The sequence below is a fragment of the Camelus dromedarius genome, chromosome 23, assembly GCF_036321535.1.
Source record: "Camelus dromedarius isolate mCamDro1 chromosome 23, mCamDro1.pat, whole genome shotgun sequence".
Classification (NCBI taxonomy): domain Eukaryota; kingdom Metazoa; phylum Chordata; class Mammalia; order Artiodactyla; family Camelidae; genus Camelus; species Camelus dromedarius.
In genome coordinates, this window is record NC_087458.1 from 11,603,033 (window position 1) to 11,625,444 (window position 22,412).

Here is a 22,412-nt window from a genome sequence, read left to right on the forward strand (position 1 = left end):
TAGATTGTTTACTATGTCTGCAAGTCTGTTTCTCTTTTGTAGCTGAGTTCATTAGTGTCTTCTCTTCTCTTTTCTATTCTTTTTTCTTTTCTTTTCTTTTCTTTTCTTTTCTTTCTTTCTTTCTTTTTTCTTTTTCTTTCTTTCTTTCTTCCTTTCTTTTTCTTTCTTTCTTTCTTTCCTCATTCCTTTCCTTTCTTTCTTTCTTTTCTTTTCCACATATGAGTGATATCATATGGTATTATTCTTTCTCTTTCTGGCTTATTTCATTTAGAATGACAATCTCCAGGCCAATACATTTTGCTGCAAATGGCATTATTTTATTCTTTTTTTAATCACTGAGTAGTATTCCATTGTGTAGATACACTGCAACTTCTTTATACAGTCATCTGTCAATGGACACTTAGGTTGCTTTCATGTCTTGGCTATTGTATATAGTGCTGCTATGAACATTGGGGTGCATGTATCTTTTTAAATTAGAGTTCCCTCAGGATATATGCCCTGGAGTGTGATTGCTAGATTATATGGTAAGTCTATTTTTAGTTTTTTTGAGGCATCTCCCTGCTGTTTTCCATAATGGCTGCACCAAACTACATTGCCACCAACAGTGTAGAAGGGTTCCCTTTTCTCCACACCCTCTCCAGCATTTATTGTTTGTGTACTTTTTAATGATGACCATTCTGACTGGTGTTAGATGATAACTTATTGTAGTTTTGATTAGCAATGTTGAGCATTTTTTCATATGCCTATTGGCCATTTGTATGTCTTCATTGGAGAATTGTTTGTTTAGGTCTTCTGCCTATTTTTGGATCGGGTTGTTTGGTTTTTTCTTATTAAGTTGTATGAGCTGTTTATATAGTCTGGAAATTAAGCATTTGCAAATATTTTTCTCCCATTCCATAGGTTGTCATTTTCTTTTGTTTATGGTTTCCTTTACTGTACAAAAGCTTATAAGTTTAATTAGGTCCCATTTGTTTATTTTTGCTTTTATTTCTATTGCCTGGGTAGACTGCCCTAAGAGAACATTGCTAAGATTTATGTCAGAAAATGTTTTGCCTATGTTTTCTTCTAGGAGGTTTATAGTGTCTTGTCTTATAGTCAAGTCTTTAAGCCATTTTGAGTTTATTTTTGTGTATGGTGTGAGGGAGTGTTCTAACTTCACTGATTTTCACACTGCTGTCCAGTTTTCCCAACACCAGTTACTGATGAGACTGTCTTTTCTCCATTGTATATTCTTGCCTCCTTTGTGAAAGATTAATTGACCGTAGGTCTGTGGGTTTATTTCCAGGCTTTCTGTTCCATTCCATTGATCCATATGTCTGTTTTTGTGCCAATACCATGTTGTTTTGATTACTGTAGCTCTGTAGTATTGTCTGAAATCTGGGAGGGTTTTACCTCCAGCTTCATTCCTTTTCTTCAGTATTGCTTTGGTAATTCTGGATCTTTTGTGATTCCATATAAATTTCAGGATTTTGTGGATGACATGATACTATATGTAGAAAAGCCTAAAAGATCCACACAAAAACTACTAGAGCTGATAAAAGAATTTGGCAAAGTAGCTGGATACAAGATTAACATACAGAAATCAGTGCATTTCTTTACACTAACAATGAAATATCAGAAAAAGAGAGTAAAGAAACAAACTCTTAAAATTGCATCCAAAACAATAAAATACTTAGAAATAAATCTGACCAAGGAGGTAAAAGACTTATACATGGAGAACTACAAAACATTGATTAAGGAAAATAAAGATGACTTAAAGAAATGGAAAGATATCCTATGCTTTTGGATTGGAAGAATCAATATTGTTAAAATGGCCATACTGCCCATGGTAATCTACAGATTTAATACGATCTCTATCAAATTACCCATGACATTTTCCCAGAAACAGTCATTCACTTCTGCTTTTAGATTTCTCCCTCTTTAGAATCTCTTAGTTTCTGACCAAATCTTTTCATTAATATAACCTTTGGATTTTTTTTTTTTTTTTTTGGCTGTCCTCTCCAAATTGGCCATTTTAGACTAATTCTGTATTTGTCAAAGTTTAAAAAATACTATAAAGGTAAACTTGCTATTACAGAGTGATTAAATGTATATTTCAGACATTTTAAATATCTTTTGAATGAGCCACAGTTAAGAATTTAATTGATCTATATCTCCATTAAAATGTATAAATAGCTCAATGTATTAGTTTTATATTGTTCTGTAACAAATTATCCCAAAGCCTGATGGCTTAAAACATTTATTATTTCACAGTTTTTGTGGGTCAGAAATCCAGGTGTAGCTTAGTTGGGTGCTCTGGTTTAAGGTCTCTCCTGAGGTTATAGTCAAACTGTCAGCTGGAACTGCAGCCTCATTCTTAAGGCTCAGCTTAGGGAGGATCCGTATCCAAGTTCACTCACATGGTTGTTGGTGGGATTCAATTCCTTGTTAGCTGGTGGCCTGAGAGTTACATTTTCTTACTGGCTGATGGCCAGAGGCCTCCCTCAGTTCCTCGCCACGTGAGCCTCTCCATAGGACAGCTCACAACACAGCATCTGGCTTCTCTTAGAATGAGCAAATAAGAGAATGCTCAAGATGGAAGCCACAGTCTCTTTGTCACCTAATTTCAGAGTTGATACCCCATCACTTTCACCGTATTCTGCTTTTTAAAAGCAAATCATTAAATGCAGCCCACACTCAATTGGAGGGAATACCAGGGGTGTGAATGCCAGGATGTGGGGCTCACTGGGGGTGATCTTAGAGGCTGCCTATCACACTCAGGGAATCTGTTGTCCAGTCATGGAGTACTCAGAAGTCATGGTGGCAGAATATTGACTTACATGATTCCTGTCATGCAAACAGGTGATAATTTTATTTTCAGAAAATATGTATTATAAGCAGGTCTCCATCCTAAAATATATGCCTATGTGTATATACAATACATCTTAAGTGTGAATATCCACTATTTGTTAATTCATTTTTATCAAGAAAGGGCATTAAAGTTCTGAGACACGGTTAGAAGAGAAATTTTTATGTGCAGTTTCATTTTTTTCCCTTGACTTAGAAAGATTGACATTATTCAGTTTTAGTAATGGAAAACTGTGGCCAATGTAAAGATGATTTTTTAAAACATGTTCAACATGCAAAAAATGTTTTCCTTTCTCTTAAATCATACTACAAACTTCAGTTCTAATTTAACAAAATAAGTAGTTCTGAATGGACTTTAAAAATTCATTTACTCAACAAGGCTTATTAAGCTATTCTCATAACTCATTATAAGTTACACTTGTAATAAAGTCCATACTCCCAACTTTGGCCTCCATAGCTCAGCTGACCTCTGTCCATCACTCCAACTTCATTTCTTCTATCACTACTACCCCCATTCTATTCCCAGCACACAGTCCATGCTCATCTTCAGCCTGACTGCTTGATCATGCTTCAGGCCTTTCCATGTTTTTGGAAACCTCTTAACCCAAATCATCACATGACTCACTCCTTCCCATCGTTTACTTCTCTGTTCCAGCATCACTACCGTAAGGAGGCATTCGTTCACCATCCTTCACAATATAGTAAAGACCATCAAAGGCCAGGGATGTGATAAAAGTAACGTTTGAGAAAGTTTAACCTGCTGACAGTGTCCAAGATGACTTGTGTGGAGACAGAGGCTGGATTAGACATGGATGAGCAGAGCCCACATTAGGAACTTTCACACTCATTCAGATGTGATTTGATAATGATCTGACCTGGAAGAAAGTTTCGGATGATGTACTCATAAGCTGAACACAAGACACTACAGAAGATAGCAAGTAATCTGCCAAAACCATATTATTTTTTCTTGACCGTTTAATTGAACTGGGGTTCAAAGGACCCTGTTCAACTTCTTGCATACAATTTTGTCCATTCTATAGCCTTTGCCTTAGAGCCTTGCTCAAGAGAAATGGTTCCTCATGAACGTAAATGTCATGTTGATAAAGGACTGGGAACTTCATTCCATGGTTATTCTGTGGTCATTTCTATTTAGCACAGGGGAAATCTCTGTCTATGAGCTTAAATGGAAAACATCTGCTATTAGCCTTTTGGTTTGCCTTACTATTATAAGGAATGAACAGAGTCAGTCTTCCCTGAATGGCAATCCAGTTACCTTTGTATGTTCAGTGAGATTACAAACCACTCTTCCTGCTTCTGCACTTGAGTAGAGAAGTCTCATGGATTTTCAGAGTTCATGTCAAGCATTCAAGGCTACTGTGGTGATCTGGGTTAGCTCCCCTGCCTGTATCTGTAGCCTACTGAAAGCCTAGATATTCTTTTAGACAATTTTTGTTGTACTCGTTTTGGTTTGGTGTTTTCTGGAATATATGTGAGGTTTTCTTCATACATGGTTTTTCCTCACCCATCTGTGCTGAGGATGTTTTTGAGACCACAGAGAGATTATTGTGGGTAAGTAGGTCAACCTGATGAAGAATCTTCCAGTCCTCTAAACTGATGAATTTGGCAGTCTCAGATTTAATACAGTTGATCCTATCGTGAAAATTATTGTCAAAGAATAGAAAATTAGTGAATGCAGTTTTTCAAAAAGGAAGTTCGTGAAAACTTGATTGAGGCCAGCTTTTGTGCTAAGACTTCCCTGACAAGTTCACAGTCATCTGTGTGATTACCTGTGAGAATGTATGTTATTATCATCATGTAGGGAAGTGAAGGTTTCATTTTTAATACAGGCCACTATATTAGGGAGTAGCATGGATGCTAGTGCAGAAACATGCTGTGGTAGACGACTCATCTGTGAAACAGCATAGAGAGTGACAGTTGGAAACTAAGCACCGATCGAGCCAGTGGGTAAGTACTGGTGGCTAATTACCTTTGGCTAGTGTAGAAGTAACACATGTTGCTTTGTGAAGAAAAATTTTAATGAGGACACAGTGGTTGAAGCCACACACATGTCCTTTTAATGAGAAGGAAGACTCTGCCTCCCCCATACAAAGCAAAAGCTCTATCCAAGCAGGTGTGTCTGTTTCACACAAGGACTCCTGGGAATCTGAGCTGACCCTGGTGAGCCACCCAGTAGTGAGACCACCTTCGTTGTGGGTAAAGCTACACAAATGGTCTTTGAAAACCAGATCTTCCCTCTGGTTTATGATGTCACTGGATTGTTGCTGCCTTCCTTCATACTCCTTTAACAGAGCCTCTTTACAACTCAAACCCTGATAAAGAAAACTTTGATAAAAATAGGAAATGCCAAAGAAGTAGCAGGAAGTTCTTTATCAGGAATAAACCCTGCTGATTAGTACCCACTGAGTAGCAGGGACTCAGCTAGAGGAAGGAGTGAGTCCTTCAAAGTTCCATACATCTGTGTGTTGTTGCTCCCGAGGCTCCTTCAGTTCAGACAGAGCTTCTGCTGGACGCACCACATACTTCACAGCAGGCTTTTAAGGAAGATGTATGGCCAACGCCCTCTGTGTAAAGGCCCATAACTCTCAGGAGTGTGGGTTCAACTGTAAGTTTTTTCCATAGGAGTTATGATTTGGTGCTTTTTCTTCTTCTAAGCTTCCTTCTAATTGTTTTTCCTCTTGTTCTTACCCTCAGTGATTTATTTTTTTCCCTGTATTTTTCACATGCGTGTGGAAAGAACAAGTATGTTTCCATGGCACTTAGCATGTTACAAATGCGTTGTTTTCCAAGGAGTAAGCTCATTCTTCCACTGACAGTATTAAACCTACGTTCCTAAGGTAACCCGTGTTTTCCTGGGGGCAGGGCAAGAGTCATGACTGGCTTTCACATTCCCAGCTTTGTTCCTGGGGCATCATTACCCATTGTGTTAATTAGTCCCAGGAAGTTTCTCCCCAGAAATAACATTACTTCTCTCCCTATCCTCCTTCCAATTGACTTTCCACTACAGCTAGAGAAAATCTGACTTTACAGAGAACTCTGATATGTACTGCACACAGTTATAAACAAAGGTGCAGATGGGTTTCAGTAATTGGTATGAAATTGTCACAGGGCTCTATAGATTAACAGGTACTTATAAAGTAGGCAGGATATTTTTGTTCCATGTCAATTATAACACCACACACTTGAAAATACTCAAGAGAGACATGCTTATATATAAGCATGGGTTTTTGAGACCAATGGACATAGGTGTGAATCCCAGCTCTTCCTTAACTGTATGATTTGCTCACTTTGCTCCAAGTTTTAATCTCCTCTTATGAGGTTGTAGTGAAGAATGATTTACTATGTTACGTAAATTGCCTAATAATATGTCCAACATATGAAAGCATACATAATAGATTCTCAATAAATAGTGACAGTGCACAAACATTTCTAATAAAAGAGCATTGATTATCTCTAGAGATGGTCCATTTTGTTTTCAGACAGCTACAGATGTCAGGAACTTCTTTCTATATTGCTCCAGAATCTATGCTTCTCAATTATTGGTTCTAGAACCATTAAAAATAATTTACAGGGAAGGAAGTTTGTACCTCCAACCTCAATCTAACCCCTAAACTCCAGATTCAGTTATCCAACTGCCTATTTAAGTATCTCCAGTTAGATGATTCCTAGGCAGCTCTCCCTTAACCAGACTCCCTCATTTCCACCCCCAGTCTTCTGCTCCCATAATCTTTCTATCTCAGTTAATGGCATATGTATCCTTCAGTTTGCACAGCCAAAAACCTTGGAGCATCCATGGCTCCTTTTTTTTTTTTTTCTCCCACACACCACATCTAATTAATCCCTTAATTAATTCTGATGACTCTACTTCAAAACATACCCTGAAGCATACCTCTGCTACTTCTCACCTCTGTACCCCACTGCTTTGGACCGGATATCATCATACCTAGATCCTTCAGCAGACTCCAAATATTTTCTGCTTTTACCCTTGACTTCTTTAGTCTCTCCCCAACACTACAGCTGCAGTAGTCCTGATAAAACATAAATTAGATTATGTCTCTCTTCTGCTCAAAACAGTACCTTTCTGTCTCACTCAGTAAAAGCCAGAACCATGACAGTTGCTATACAACCCTCCATAATTCTGACCACACACACAAACATGCTGCACTCCTGACCTCATTTTCTACTCTTCTACCCTGTTTTTTTCCTCTTTGTGCACAGTGTCCTTCTTGCTGTTCCCAGAACATGCCAAACATACTCCCACATCAGGGCCTTTGTATTTACTATTCCTTCTGCCTGGAGTGCACTTTGTTCATCTCTTTCACTGTCTAGGAATCTTCTCTGTGAAATCTTCAGCTGTCATTTTTTTGTTCAAGATTTTATGTACTAATAGAACTAATAGGACTCTTAGCTAATCGCAGTTGTAGATTTGGCTTTTGGACTCACATATCTGAGTATGTTAGAATTACATCTGAAGGAGTAAGTGCCTCTGTATACAGAGTATTTTTTGTGAACAGTTAGATTCCTTCCCCATCTCCTTTTCTACTAAATGTTAATGATTTTCACAGCACTTGAGATTTCCCTGTGACTCTAAGAAAATACAAGAGCCTAGAAGAATACAAGGATTTTCAGGGAAATGGTCATATTTCTCCAATGGAAAAAATACACCAAAGTTTTTAATCCATTGGTACCAAAAATATAAGATTTTAAAAGTTTGTAGAAGAAAGTTAAGTCAGACTATCAAAAAGATTTTTTTATAGGCACTAATTTGTAAACAAGAAAGAGTCCCACAAATTACCCCTGTTTCTATTTGTAGCATAGCGATAGCATTTGTGCTATTAATTTGATGTTAGGGGTCTCAGGTTTAACAGCTTGAGCTGTCATTCCTTTAAGGAGATGAGTTTGGATTATCTTTTTAAAGAAAGAACTACTTCTTTATAAAAATTTAAGTATGTCATACTGTATTTCAAAGCTCTTGCTTTTTTTTTTTAGCTTTGCATGCTTTTATTTTTTTGATGTTATAGCAGCTTTATTCTTTTTTAAATATATTTTCATTGAAGTACAGCCAGTTTACAATGTTGTATCAATTTCTGGTGTACAGAACTTCAGTCACATGGGAACATACATACATTCATTCTCATATTCTTTTTCACCATAGGTTACTACAAGATAGTGAATATATTTCCCTGTGCTATAAGTATAAACTTGTTGCTTATCTATTTTATATATACATTAGTATCTGCAAATCTCGAACTCCCAATTTATCCCTTCCCACTCCCTTGCCCCTACTGGTAACCATAAGTTTGTTTTCTTTGTCTGTGAGTCTGTTTCTGTTTTCTAAACAAGTTTGTTTTTCTTTTTTTAGATTCCACACATAAGTGATATCATGTGGTATTGTGAAGTAAGCTCTTGTTTTTTTTAAACTTGTCATCATCGTAATTTTGATAATAGTGCTCACTTATTTAAAAAAATCTTCCCTTGATCCTTTATTCCCTCTCTTGTTATCACTCGTTTCTTTATCACCCTTTGTAGCAGAACTCTTTGAAAGACTCATCTGTACTTTGTGTTTCTTCTTTCTCTCCTGTTCATTCTTAACCCACTCCATATAGGCTTTCATCTCATCCCTCCACTAAAACTTCTTGTCAAGGCTTCCGTCACCTTCATTCTGCTAAACTCGTTTCTCTGTTCTCATCCTATTCCCAGCAGCATTTGGCACCATCTTGAAATACTTTAGTTGATTTCCACTGTAACCTCCTGTTTAGTGTTGTTTTGTTTCATCTTATTTCACTAGCAGCTGCTTCTTGGTCTCACTTGTTGGCTCTTTTCTTTCTTTTCCCCCAAACTCTAAACATTGAAATATCCCAGGGCTTAGACCTTAGCCCTGGTCTTTTGCCTAAGTTATCTCATTTAATCCCATGGTATATCAATTACAATATAGGTTAAGCGCTGTAACAGAGAAACGCCAGAATGCAGGTGCTTAAATAAGGTGAAAGTTTATTTTCCTTTCCTGTAAAAGTGTGGGTAGATGATCCCACTGATATGGTAGCTTGTTAATGTTGGAGACCTAGGCTCTTTTTCTCCTGTTTTTCTGCTGTGTTCAACATGCTGCTTTCATTTCCTGGTCCCACATGCCTGCTTTAGCCTTCACAGCATGTCTGTGTTCTGGCCAGCAGGAAGAAGAAAATAGGAAGTGAGGGACACATCCCCATCCTTGAGGACACAGGAGTTAAACATTTCTACTCTCATCCCATTGGCCAGAACACAAGTTGCTAAAGGACCTCTAGGAAATGTAGTCTTTATTGGAGATTTTTCTAAAATAAAGGGCATTTTAATGAACCTAAAAGATCTTTCTGAGCCCAAATAAAGTATATGTTCAATTGCTACCTCTTCTTGAGAGGTCTTATAGTCTGCTGTCATGGAAAAATACTCAGTCTTTGGAATCAGACCTGAATTCAGATGTGATTCTGCCACTTCTCTAGCTGTGTGCTTTGGGGCAATTTATGTAAATCTCTCAGACTCGGATTTCAGGTATAATGGGAACATCCCAGGACTGTCATGAGGATTAAAAGAAACAGTGTATGCCAGGTGACCTGGTACAGTTCTCTTCTTGTTTCCATATCATTTCCTATTTCCCTGTACTCTAAACTTCTTTACTCCTTTCTAATAAAACCACTTAATGCTATTACGTGGTTTAATTGTGTTAATTTCAGAGCAGCCATAGCCACAGAAGTGGCTTGTACCTGTGTGCATTCTTTAATAGAAGTTAGTTTGGAACATTACAGGAATTGGAAGCAATGTAGGAAATGTAGCAAATTCTTTAATAATCCCTTGATAATCCCTTGTTTTTCCAAATCATTTTTGAGTAGCCTATTTTGAATGTTAAAAAAAATAAAAATAAAGATAAAAATTGTACTTAAGGGAAAACAGTTGTGCCACTTTATTACAAAAGCAGAGAGGTTTTTTTTTCACTGTGGGTCTAAGAGCCATATTGGACTTTTAAGACTCCTCTTAGATTGGGCTTATGTCTCAGCAACATTTATTAGAGACAAACCAGTCCCAATAAGGACAGAGTGTGACTCATGCATCAGTGGGGTTATGCTCTAGATGTTGGGCACACATTAAAAAATCTTTATTCCCTCCGTTTCTCTTCACTGGCAGAGATAAAGCAAAACTAATAGACCTCTTCACTCCAAAGGAAAAAAGTCAAGATGTGTAAAACTGAAGATTGAATCATCCGTTTGTTCTTGTCTCCAACCTTCACCAGCTCTACCTTCTTTACTGCTACCCATTTAAATAAAATACATACCCAGTTCTGTTTCTCATTTCCTTAAAACTCTTCAGTGGCTCTCTGTGGCCACTGGGATAAATTCCAAGTGTTTCGTGAACCACTCCTCCTCCCCTCTCCAGCCTCATATCCTCACTTTCCACCTCACACTGTAACTTCAGCAACACCTTGCACAGAATGTTGCCTCATGACTTCATGTATTTACTAATGCTTATCCTTCTCTAGAGTTTTCCCTGCCTCTAGTCAGGCAAAGAATCCTTCAGAGTTCAACTCAAGTGGCACCTCCTACAGAAAACCTTCCTTGTCCCCTCCTCACCCCCCAGGCTAGGGAAGGCACCCCTTCTCTTTGTTCTCATTACACCGTTGCATACCCGTATAGCATTTATGCCACGTGGTATCTGTTTACATAGCTGCCTCCCTTACTACATGGTAAAAGCCTTGATCTGGGGCCAGGTCTTACTCATCTCGGTCTCTCCAGCACCCAGCAGTGCCCAACACATAACAGCTGCTAAGTAAATATTTGTGTAATTGAATCATATTGATCATATGAACAAACTCCCACTGGGAGAACATCTGCCTTGCCTTATATATCTGAGAAAAGCCCTTGTTTATTACACTCTATTAATTGAGAGCTGCTGTGCTACATATTAAATTGGGTATTTTAGTCCCTGCTTGAAAAAGAAAAGTTGAGCAAATTCATAGCTCTGGTAAGATTACATAGTGCCTGTTAGTGCAAAAACAAAGTTAGTGACTGTACTTAACAGTTGTTTGGGATGTGTGATGCCCAGCTGCGGTCTAGGGTAGTGTTCTGTGTTTGGCGGCATTTTGATGAGATGAGCTAATAGTGTAAAAGTAGCGGGTCACTATTAGTCTGAGGAAGAGGTTGAGTGGCAAGCTTTCTCTGCTTTAAAGTCTTGCTTAAAAAAAAAAAAAAAAAGAAATCCCAAGAAATGTAGGGTCTTTCAAGAAAGTTTATGGCCTGCATTTTCTAAGTCATAAACCAACCTAGTTTTCAGCCTTCAGCTTGGTTCCCATAGAGATTAACAGTGACCTATATAAACTCCACGGTGGTTCCAGTTGTTCTACCCAGGACGGGCCCCAAGAGTTTCACTGAAGAAGCCCAGAATGAAGAGATGTCACGGATTCTGGTGAGAAGTACTGAGTTACAGAAGCTGATTGGGATAACTTATCTTAAAAATGAGAGATAGGAAGCTTGCCATATTTTCTAGTGCTTTCTTAGCACTAAAAGAAGACTTAAGGTTTAATACTTGCCAAATTTTCCTCTCTGGAACCATTCTACTGTGTGATAGAGATCTGCTGCTGCAAACCTGTCTTCTTTTTCTTTTCTTTTCCCCCTATTTTTTTTTTTTTCTTAATAAAAGTCATAGAACCTGAAAGGCTCTGGATAGTGTTTTCAAGATAAACAGATAAATCCCACATTGTTTCCAGTGCAGCAACTTTCTCTGGAGTCTTTCACTGTCTCCTTAATGTGAGTCTTAATCACACTTGTATTAACAGTAGAAATCCTCCACAGTATCTCCTTTCATACAGCGATGTCACAAGCATTAACCCCTTAACCCTCGTAGCACCACAGGAAAGCAGCAGTCACCGTAACCTCCATTCATTGGAGAGATAAAGTGAATTAATTATGAGAATGCAGTTGACTTCCTCACCACAAGAGCATGGGGCAGCGGAAGGCCAGGGCTAGACCTCAGGATCACTCACACCTCTTTCTTGTGCCCTGATGCCTTTCGGTTCTTGCTCCTTGGAGAGGTATACACTACATGCTGTGTCGGGTACTTGAATTAATATGTATAACTCACATAACCACCCTGCAAGTATAATATCCCTATTTCAGATGAAGCTACAGAAACTTGCTACTAATTAGAAAAGCTGGCCTTCACACCCACATCCGTGATTCCAAAGCCTGGTGTGTCCACTGTGCCACACCAACGCCACACAATGACAATAAGTTCCATTTTACATCACTTCATAGCCTGAAAGTTCTCCACAAAGTTCATCACATTTCATTCTTAAGAACTTTGGAAATATGAGTAGTTATCTTTTGCAATAAATAAGCAAGACAGTAGGCAGAATGATCTTACTACTAAACCTAAAGTCAGTCAGTGACACTCCTGCGCAGACCTTCCAATGGTGTCTCATCTGATTAGAGTAAAGGCCCAAATCTGTGTGACCTGTAAGGAGTCTGGTCCCCTGGTTCCCTCTCTGGCCTCATCTCTCCTTGCCCCCCTCATTCTCTCCACCCCAGTCACACTGGCCTCCTTGCTGTTCCTCAGATACTCAGGGCCTTTATACTGGCTGTTTCCTCAGCCTGAAATGCCCTTTCCCCAGATGCCTACACGACTAGCTCCCCAGTTCTGTCAGGTCTTGACAAAAAAAATCACCTTCCTGGTCAGGCCTTCCCAGACCACTGTTTCTAGAATTCTAGTGTAGCCCCCAATATTTCCTGTGCCCCTTCCATGCTTTAGTTTTGTCCTTAGTTTTCATCATTTTCAAGCAGACTGTGTATTTACTTCTCTTGTTTGTTATCTGCCTCTTCCTGCCCACAAGAAAGGACATACAAGTGCCACAAAGAAATGCTTTTATCTGTTCTGTTCACTTCTCAACTCCAGCACCTAGAACAGGCTTGGCACATAGTTGGCACTCAGTCAGCATTTGGTGAATGAAAAAAAAATTAGAAATTGGAAGATGAGAAAGGTAAACAGATTTTTTTTTCTCATAAAATAGTGTGGCCCAGAAGTGTCAGAGCTTAAACCGACAGGGGTCTTCTGACCCACATTCCATGCTTTTTCAGTTTGGAGCCTACCCAGACCCAAACCCAGAAAAGGTTGTAAGTGATTTTAAAATATAAAACCCAGTTAATTATGAATACTTTTTATGTAATTTGTACTTTCAAGGCAATTGTGTCATCAGTTACCATATCGTAGGGGATGTAGATCATTCTGTCCTATGGACCGTCTCCCCACAACAGGAACGATGAGAAGGTTATAGAACTTTGCATAAGCTGGTATTTCTGGCCCTCTGAATCCAAACCTCTAAAATAAGGGACTGTGTCATTTTGAAGCCCCACACAGCTCTGACTTGTCTTGACTCCATCACAAAAATGTGGATGAAGTACCCAATTTTCTTTTTAATTTGCTTAATTCTATGCATACAAGATACACAGAGTTTATTCTGGGGATGAACTATGAAGGTGTATTCCTGCAATTCCCTTTTATCACAGATGACCCATGCACATGTGTTTGGTTCTTTCCCCTACATTTATGCAAAATGTAGGCCTTTCGTCTCACTGTTACATCACAGGACAGGCATGCACGCTGATCATCTTGTGCAGCCTCGGCTGCACGGAGACTGTAGCCACTGCTTCCTCAGAGTCATCCAAGAGGCAAACAAAGCAGAAGGCAAAGCTACTTAAGGCCAAGGAACTAAATCAGGAACAGTACAGTGACACTTGGGTCAGGAAGGGAAATATGTCTACAACATAGCCCCGCACTGTTGGCATTCTGAGTTAAGGACATACCAGGTTGTCCGAACTAAAAAGAAGTACACCAGTATGTCAGGCGGGTAGTTGTCCAACTCTGTCCAACAGTTTTGGCAAAGAAGGTTAAATGCAATATTTTGCATTGTATCTCAGCCCTGTTCATTTCTTTGTTAAAAATTGTCTCTATAGATAAAGTGCAGTAACTTGGAGGTGGTGTACATGTCCTTATGAGCAGAAGACAGCTTTCCAAGCTCCTTCACAAATAATAATTACTCAGCACACAACCTGAGTAAGGTTTGTCGTCTCCACCCCTGTTACACTGTTGCACAGTGGTTTCTGACTGAGGGAACCTGCCATGGACCATGGCAAGATAGAACACATTTGAGAAAGTAAGAATGGCAAGTTAATTACTGAATTTAGAATTTGATGCAGTAATCAAACCAAAACTTTGATTTTATAAGAAAATCAAACAAAATGCCAGCATCCTCAGTCATTTTTCTCTTACTTAATTTCCATTTGCTCCAGAAGAAATTAATCTCTTATTTCTCCTTATCCCAGAGCACTTTTTTAGCTGCACTTGGTCAAAGGCAACTCTGTTCATTGCTTGAACTGAAGTTTCCTTAATTTATTATAATCATTACTCCTTTTGCCGTACCAGCTAGTGTTTAGAGTTTACTAATAAGTCTTGTGGTTTCCAAAACACCAGTCCATCATTACTGTATTCATTCTTAAATGACTTTTCACTGAGAGAAATAATTATCCATCACACAGAACTACAATTAGGACCCTAATAATGCATTTACTGTTTGTTAATTTCAGTTGCACATGGGCACACTGTTAATTTTTCTGTAATTTTTTTTGTATTTTCCTTCTAAACTGTTACCAGTGTTTTCCTTCCCTGTGTATTTTGCCTGCTGACTTGATTATAAACTACTTAAAGATAGAAACTGTGTTACATGATCATTTGGAGCAGAATACACGCTAGTTCTATGAATGATCACAGCTAATCGGGAATTTGGTTGGACATTTCAGCTGAAAGCAGTCCCTGCCCTGATACCACCCTGGGTCCACTGAACCCACAGCCACTAGCTTTTATGAGCTCATTTTCTGTGTCTCCCACCCAAGTATTTACATAAGACACTACTGGATACCTGGCTGCAAACCTGCAGAGTCTTTAACAAACAGGAATGAATGTGAGGAGGAGTCTGGGGAAGAAACTCATTCACTGTATCCCTGTGGTTAACACTTGTGAGACAACTACGGATCCTCTAAGAAGATTGTTTTGGCCATAGCAGTGACACCTATTAGGAATTGTCCCATGAGAGAGCATGAGAAATTCTCTGGAGTTCAAAAAATCAAAATGACATCCTTGATAAAAAATCTCTTTATGGTGTGAGTATCATAGTTGACACCAGGAATCTCTGGGAATTTGGTCTTGAAGCTGTTCTCAGAGTGCGCGTTGCATACATTCCACAAGGGCCTTGGGGGAGGGAGCAGGCTTAGTTTTTGGTTTTCAGCAGAGTTTGTCATCTTCACAGCTGAATGGAACACTGGAATGTGACATTTACTCAAGTATGCCCATTTTTCATTCAGTATTTATCATTTTCAATGTAGCAGGTATTGTATTTAAAAAAAAAAAAAAAAGAACCACAACCTCTTTACTTCTGTAAATCTAGTTTGTAAAACAAATGAGAGAATAAGACTTCTCTCCACCCGTCTTCATCCCTGGGTATTATCCTTTACTCTCTGTTCTCACTCTTTTCCTCAGCAAGTCAGATGACATTTATTGATCAGAGCATTTTTATGGTTGATTTACTTTAAAATTTTCCAAAATGTCATTTGGCTTCTTGTCCAAGAGCTTTAGTACCAGGGTTTTACTCAGTAGCTTTGTAAATGTGACTGCTTCCTTTTTCTGAAAGAAATAGAAATAGGACTGAGAGAAAAAGGCTTCCCTGCTAAAAAGAGAAATGGCTTTTTATGGTTCAGAGAATACTAGTAGAACCATAGCTAGAGATGGCGTGTCTGTATCCCACTTGATAATAATTCAAAAATCATGATAAATTCTTGGAAAAGAGGCATTTGTTTTAAGAGTCAGAAGTGGTATTACTTGTAGACTTATGTGGTAGTGTATCAAAATTCACAGAATGGAAAATTACTCCGTGTATAGAACAGTATATTCCAACTTATTTTGTGTTATAGAAATCAAAAATATTCTACAGTCCTTAAGCCGTTTCTTTTGAGAATCTGAGAGAAGAGTAACAGCCACTTCATTTCTGATTCTGGTGAGGTTGGGACATCAGTTCTCGGCAGAGCCTTAGTTGTCCTTGGTCGCGACCTCCACCAGCTATTCAGTCATGTGTTCTCTAGTACTTTTTCTCTAAAGAAATGCAGAGATCTTTCCTCAGTTGTTCAGCAACTTTTCTAGATTGGCTTCCAGTAGTAGCAAAAGGAAAAATCCTTTCTTCCATCTTTTCCAGAATAAATATTTTCTAATTACCTCATCTGCAAGAGTAACATAAACATTGGAAATGCCAAAGTGAGCTTCAGTCATTTGTAGGAATGACTAAATAAGGCAGTCGTCACTTCTTTCTTTTCCAGATACCTACAAGTGATATCTACTTGTGTTTCTTAACTAAAATTTTTAAAAACCCTATTTGTTATCAAAGACCTCTGTGTCTAACAGATATACTTAAAACTTTTTAAGTTTCTGGAAAAGTAAAACCTTAGATGATTCAACACTGGCTTAAATTTCAACTAAGGATGAGATAGAATTAGCAATCTCAGAATCTCAGCATATATTCGGCCTTACCTATTGTTAATGAAACTTGCCTGCAAGCAGGGCTGCATGTTGCAAAGCTTAAACAGAGCGATAAAACTATTTGTAAATCCAGACACCTTTATGAAGACCTGTTTCCTGGGTTTCACTTATGTAAGCCCACGAACCTATCAGCTGTAAATAACTGAGGGGGTAAAGACATGAAAGTTCTCAAATGTCTAGGCTTTTCTGAACATTATGAGATTGAAAAGCAGCGAGGTTTACTGAGAAGATTGAGAACTGCAGACATTTCAGCAGAGAAACTGAGACCCAGAAGGGCAGATAATGTCATGGACATTGACCTGTGAGCCTGGTCTCCACCTCCCTCTTACATCCACTCCTGCCCTTTTCTTTGAGGAGGAAGGAAGTCTCTAGTTAAAAACTGAACCCCTTAGTACAGCCTGTCTCTCCTGAGGGAGCTGCCTCACTCTATTCTTGCTGAGCTCAGTTCTCTGAGTGTGGCGGAGGAGAATGCCCCCGACACCCTCTTTAAGTCAGTGTCCTGTGGGGCCACTTCCACACAACCAAGACCTCATTCATTCATTCATTTATTCATTGAAAAATGTTTACTGAATGCCTTCTGAGTGTCTAGCACTGGGGATTCAGCAGTGAATGAGCAGATACCAATGCCTTACCCTCAGGGAGCTGACATTCTGCTGTGACTCCTCCTAGGAGTGTGTCCAGGTTGAATTTAGTAAAGAGCGGATGTATCAGAGAAGCCTCAGGAGTTTATGGGGCCCAGAACCTGTTGCTGCGCCCTCCAACAGGTTTTATACCCGAGCAGATGTGAAAGAGAAGAGACACATCGTGTTTTTAAAAAAATATGTAGAATGGTTGCCTTGAGTGTTATACAAACCACTTTCTGGCTATATATATAAGAAAATTGACTTTATGGTTTTTAGTCTAAAATTGTAATACCATGTCAGGTCTCATTCATTTTAACTTGTTGGCAGTTGTTTCTAACATATGAATGAGTTTTTCTGAATATACTTGGTATTATGTGACTATCATTCCCCAGATATTTTAAGATTCCATTTTATGAATAAAAAGTTTGCTAGACTTTTTAATAGGCTGAGAGTAATTTGATAATATTCTTAAGGACATAAGGTCCTTAATGTTCTAAATTCAGATTTGGTGATTCTTTTTTGAAACTGAGTCTTTCCAACACAGTAGGCAGAAATACTGCAGAGAAAGCCATCTTGATGCACTGAGAAGAATGTATAATTCCCATACATTGATTTTAAATGCAATTACAGAGCCACAGTTTTTCAGAAGAAAGTGCTCTTTGACCCAATGTTAGTATTTGCAGAGCTTTGATCCTTAATCTGCCTGCAGGGTAGTTGTCCCACAGGGTCTAGATTTTATAGGGAAGTGCTTCTGAATATTGATTCAGTTCTTACAGGTCTTGAATTTCAGATTGTAATACCAGAAAACAGTTTTCCAGTACTTGGTGCTAATGATTTAATTATTAGAAGCAATAAAATTATTGGCCATCCCTAGAGTTGGGCCCCAGACCCCAGGCAAACAAAAAAAAAACTGTGTCTTAGGGCAGCAAGTCAAGTCCTCAGTCTATTTCACTCAGCTTTCAGAATGAATTTTAATCCTAACCCAGTCTTCTCCTGGGTCCCTTTGTTGCTACTCGTATCTGAGTTTCACTTGTTTTCAGTTTTTGAGACACTGATTGAAATGACATAATCAAGTTTCAGTTTGGAAGTCTAGAAATTCAATTTGAAGAAATGAGTAATAATTGTGTTAGTCATATCCACTTTAATGGTCTTTCAGGGGCTGTTGGAGATCGATGAAATGTAACTCTTTTCTGTGAGCTAATGAAAAAACCTCTCCCATTTGTGGGCAGCATTTTCAGGGAAAGAATAGGCAGGTCCAGAGAAAAGCAAATCTAATACCGTTAGTCTGAACAATTATGGAAATAGCCAGATTGCCTGGAATCATCCTAGGAGTCTATCAAAAGTCCTAGAGGGGCTAAAGTTAAGAAAACTAGGAACTTGACCATACAAAGCTTAGACCTCTGTAGCAAAGCCCCTAAATTTCCCCGGGGATGAATTTCATCTGATCACTTTTAAAAGAGTCATTGTTGATGGTTATGAATTCAAAATATAAACTTGAGGCTGAAGAGACGTAATTTTGGCTGTGTTTCAGAGGTCTTAATGGGATTATTTTTGTGTTTGAGGACGTTAGAAATTCTTGGGCGCTATCACCATTTCTAGGATGGCACTTTCTCAAGTTGGGGCCAAGAGTGGTGGAACTTTCAGAAAGTAAAGAATTACCTGATAACATGACTAGCAAGTATGAAGGACAGCCAAAGTGAGACCATGTTCTGTATTTTTCAATCTACTGGGTACCAGGGACTTTGTTAACTCTGAGTACATAGTGGTGAATGAAACAGACATACTCTCTGACTTTATGGAGTTGATGGTTTAGTGGGGTGGCATATGTTAAAACATGTAAACAAGCCAATGTTTAATTACACATTGTGATTAGTGATATGAAGGAAAAGAACTGACATGATTTAGGGATGCTAGTTTTGGTAGTAGAGGAGATGCATTTGTTTAACTGTTTCACCGATACTTTAAATGTGATTCTGCTGCTTTTATAACACTCCTGTAAGCTGCAAAAGGGAAGAAACCTCATTTTCTTCTGTAATTACTCACAGTTTAAGACACTCAGTATATATTGGCTGACAGTTTTGTGACCCATCATATGGTGTCCATTTTCCTTTAGAAAACTCATCCTCTGTTTAATATGGATACAGAAAATGGTACCTAAATACTTACAAGTGAGTTTGTAACCATGCCTAGCACATAGTCAGTATGCAAATAATTGTTGAATGAATGAATGAATGAAGATTATAAACTGAGTTTGGTTTCTCAGTTAAAAGTACTCTTAGTGTTCTGAGGAAACCATAAACCTGCCCTTTCCCTTCATGCCCATCCTTCTTAACACACATGTTCCCATCATTCTTTCCTCAAGAGTACCATTTCGTTTCAGGGCTCCATCTGTCTCTTGTCTGCAGATAATTCCCAAATTGTAGATCTAGCCCTGTTTTCTCCTGCCAATCAGTCCTCACTCCTGTTTCCTACTGCTTGCCTGTTCTCTCCACTAAAGTGTCCTCCTGGAATCTCAGACATGTGTGCACTCAGTTCTTCCCTCGACAGCTGCATGGCTCATGCCTCACTTCCTGAGGTCTTTACTCAGAGAGGCCTCCCCTGTGCACAGCATCTAAAACTGCAAGTCTCTCCTCACACCCCAACCCTCGCTTCCTTTTCTCCACACCACTTATTTACTGTTCTACATACTTAACGTAATTATTTTATTTTCTGTCAGCCCCCCCCACTTCATCTCTCCATTTATGAGAATTAAGCTCTGTGAGGGCAATGGTTTTTTTTTTTTCTGTTTTGTTCACTGCTCAGTGCCTGGAACATAATAGGAATTCAATAAATGTTGAATTAATGAATATATATAATTTTCAGGCATTGTATATTATAATGCTTATATTGCATTAGAAGACACAGTGAACAAATCAGGTGCTTGACATGATTTCACTGTGAGTGCAGCAGCTACAAATGCAAACCGAGACTAGGGTTTCCTGATGGTAACCCGGATACCAAGAGTATCTTTGCCACAGGTGATATGATTTTCTGAAATGAACAATTCTTGGTTAAGTTTAGAAAAAAACAATATTCCCAGCATAGTGCAGTGGTTATAAGAATGTATTCTAAAGCACCTGTGTTTGAACTTTTCTGCTCTACTATTTGCCAGGTGAGTGGCTAGTCACGTGATGTTTCTATGCTCCACTTTTCTCATCTATAAAATGGGGGATAATAATAACAATAATAATACCTGACTTAGGAGGTTGTTTTGAGAATTAGATAAAGCGTGTCTGGCATACAGAAGCACTAGGTAAGTGTTCATTAAATAAATAATTATTCAGTAGTTTTATTCCTGGAAATTTAGTGTATATAAAACCCATGTAAAATTGCTCTATACTTAAATGTAAAACAGTGAGTATATTAATATAGTAATAATCAGGGTTTTTTTTTTTAGCTACATGAATATTGTATGAGAGACAGGACAGCTTTGCATGACTGTCTCTGTGCATTACAGACTGTGCAGCTTCCTGACCCCTGCCCATTAAATTTCAGTAGTTCCCTTCAATCATCATGACCACAACAAGTGCCCCGTAAGGGTTTGTGGTTTGTATATACATTGTTCTAGGCCCATATACTTTTTTGTGTGAAATTATTATGGATCATCTAACTCGATAAACACTTTCTCATCTGACTCCCCATTGTTCAGGAATATAATACCCGTATAATATTTAACAAATTCTACTTACACTGATCCTTCTCAAACTATTCTGAAAAATTGAGCAGGAGGGAACACACCCAAATTTATTCTATGAGGCCACCATTAGCCTGATACTAAAACCAGACAAAGACACTACATAAATGATTTGATAGCCACTGCAAAGTAGCAGGACTTGTAAAATTGGAGTTAAGTTTCCATAGAAATGGTCTTAAAGAATAGGTAGGGTTAGTTAATACACAGGAACAACCAACTGCTCTTCATTGCTAGTAAGGCTGGGAAGGAACGACATTAGCTTCAACTGTAATCAAAGAGATTTATAAGACTTGTAATGGGAAATTCACCATCAGTGGAGACTTGTAGAAATTGCAATCAGCCTATGAAAGTGGAAGAATATTTCCCATTGGCTTTTAAATAGAATATAATCCTCTGCTCAAGGCACTTAAAGTTGATAGATTATTAGATTGAATAAATTTTAACTTTTGGTGGGTTGTAAACCCCGTTAAGAATCTGATGGACACCTCCCCCCTAGAAAAATGCACACACAAATAAACCTTTGCAGGCAGTCTCAGGGAGCTTATGGACTCCCTGAATATGCATTGGACCCTAATTTAAGACACCCTGGATTAGATGATCTCCGTAAGTCTTTCTCTGCCTCATAAGTGACAGGCTCCGTAGCTCAGTTTTCCTAAACATAATGGATTCTGAAGATCAAATGTTAAACTCTGGATTTTCTCCCTCTAGGTTTATAATACTCGGCATGCACAGTGTAGAAGTTTAAAAAAAAAAAAGATAATGGAATAGAAAGAATTCTACTTTTAAATTCAATTCTTTGTCTTGGAGAAGCCAAGTGTTTAATTTTAAAAATCATGGGTTGGCTGTGTATCATCTTCATGGAAAGGCAGCACAGAGCTAGGCCTTCGCCAGCAGTCATTCTTCCCTGTCTCCACACCCAGCCCTGGATTCATGGATGAAACGCAAACTGAGATGCCACGTTGACTACCCTGCATTCTTCCAAGATCACACATCTTCTAACTGTACTGCTGTGAATGTCCAGCTGGACTGGAAAGATGTTATCTATTTATAATTCTTCAGTTTTAGGCCTGACTTTCATTGACTACAGTTGGGAAATGACCACCCAGAATTACAAATCAGGAAATAATTTGGCCCTCTTCCTAAAATAAAGAGCTTTCATCCTCTTAGGAAGAATGGAGTGTAGTATATGTCTGTGTATATTAAATTTATATGTGTTAAGTATGGCTAGATATGGGTTTTCCTGTTCCCTTATGCCAGTAGTTTACCTAGAAGTCCTACAGCACTCCTTTTAATCCCAAATTGGAAATGTACTGGTTTCTTTGTACCTGGAATCCAGAACTCTGGAATTAAAGGTTACCTTAAATGCATGGAAGGGAGGTGACAGTGAGCTCTGAGAAAGAGCATAATTGGCAGGTGTCTATAACTTGTCAGTCTTCACTGTCCTTTATGTTCCTAACTGCAATCCCTTAAATTCATAGTTAGGAATGTCTTAATGAAATTAGAAATATTACTTACGAACAGGAGACAAGGACTCTTGGCCAAGTTCTCCTTACCATTCACCTGATATGTTGGTCCTTTTTGACAGTTAT

General features: G+C 38.5%; 1 protein-coding gene and 1 long non-coding RNA gene across 2 annotated transcripts in view; one reads left to right on the forward strand and one right to left on the reverse strand.

The window, feature by feature from the left end:
- The window catches only part of ATF6 (activating transcription factor 6), a 166,831-nt gene that overhangs the window by 138,595 nt on the left and 5,824 nt on the right, over positions 1 to 22,412 (forward strand). The gene's annotated exons all lie outside the window — the stretch shown is intronic.
- The window catches only part of LOC116148095 (uncharacterized), a 53,920-nt gene that overhangs the window by 16,863 nt on the left and 14,645 nt on the right, over positions 1 to 22,412 (reverse strand). The gene's annotated exons all lie outside the window — the stretch shown is intronic.